This window comes from Phytophthora infestans, genomic scaffold, assembly GCF_000142945.1.
Source record: "Phytophthora infestans T30-4 supercont1.16 genomic scaffold, whole genome shotgun sequence".
NCBI classification, from domain to species: Eukaryota; Oomycota; class Peronosporomycetes; order Peronosporales; family Peronosporaceae; genus Phytophthora; species Phytophthora infestans.
The window spans coordinates 1,316,005-1,317,458 of NW_003303743.1; positions in this window are offsets into that span (position 1 = coordinate 1,316,005).

Below are 1,454 nucleotides of genomic sequence, written 5' to 3' on the forward strand. Positions count from 1 at the left end.
CCATTAAGTTCAACGCGTTCCAAGTCGTTGGGAAAGGGCGCCAAGTTTGTGGGCAGCAACGTGGGCAGCATCCAGGACATGAAGGACACGCTCGAGGTGGCGTCCAAGCACAATGTTCGTCCGGTGATCCAGAAGCTGCCGATGGCCAAGGTGAACGAGGGCATCGACATGGTGCGCAAGGGCACGGTGCGCTACCGCGTGGTGCTCGAGAATTAGGTCTGTAAGCTTAGAGAGGAGGATGAATTCGTGCACGTGATGATAGTTTCCCCATGCAATAAAATACAAGTAGCAATTTGTGCTTTTATGAAAAAAAAAGAGAAATAAGATATTCTATTTAACCGATATTAGTAGATGCCTGGTAAAGTTTAAGACGTTGTCTCAACTTGGGCTCTTTCTGCTATAGCGTTTGTGCTATTGAGTACCAGTCCAGGGCCAGGCAAATGCAGCCACCGAACGACTCACATGTCAACTGGAATGCTATTGAAGAGCCAAGTTGTATCGATTCGCGTGGGCAGCCGTGTTCGCAGCGTTCGCCAGACCTCGACTTGTTAGCGCTGCGACAGCCGAAGCCGACAGTGGTGTCACTCATTTCCGTGGCTGGCGGTGTCTACATCGTAGACTCTACAAGATCGGGCATGGATGCCCTCTGTGAAAACAATCGGAGGCCGTGATCCTGATCCCAAGCCCTACGCCCAAATTCGGTCCGATCAGCCTGTCTCTCGTTCGTTTTGGGCGCGTCAACCACCATCCGGTTTACTCTCGAGGCGTCCGGTCCAGAGTGTCCCAAGTAAATGACTTGGTGTTTGTAAGACAAGGGGTTACTCCATCTGTAAACCGATTTGGTTACCCAAGCTGAAGCAGACGAATCGTCTATGCCATGATCGTCTGAGACGATCATGGCATGACAGGGCAACCAAAGCTGTGTTCAGCCAAACCCACCGCTTCCTATGCGACGGTGAGCCCAGCCACGCAGGATACCTGCCCTGGTAGAGCAGTGCTACTAGCTTGGACTCCGAGTCGGACTACCTTTTTTCCATTTCCGATTTTGATCGACACTTGACAAGTCAATCACAAAACCAGCATCAACTGCAGCACAAGCCATGTCGACTGCCCCGAGGACCGTGCGCGCGTACGCCACATTCGCCACGGGCGAGGAGGCCAAGCCATGGGAGTACCAGTCGCGTCCTCTTGGCCCTGAGGACGTGGAGATCAAGATCTCGCACTGTGGCATCCGTGGCTCCGATCTACACACCATGGACAGCGGCTGAAGTCAGACCATGTATCCGTGTGTGGTCGGCCATGAGATCGTCGGTGAACCGGCGACCAAGTGAAGAACATGAAGGTGGGTGACCGTGTGGGTATCGGTGCGCAAGTGTGGGCCTGCCTCAACAAGTTCCCGGACGATCCGTGCAAGGAATGCGCCAACGGCAAGGACGCCTACTGCCGCCACCACG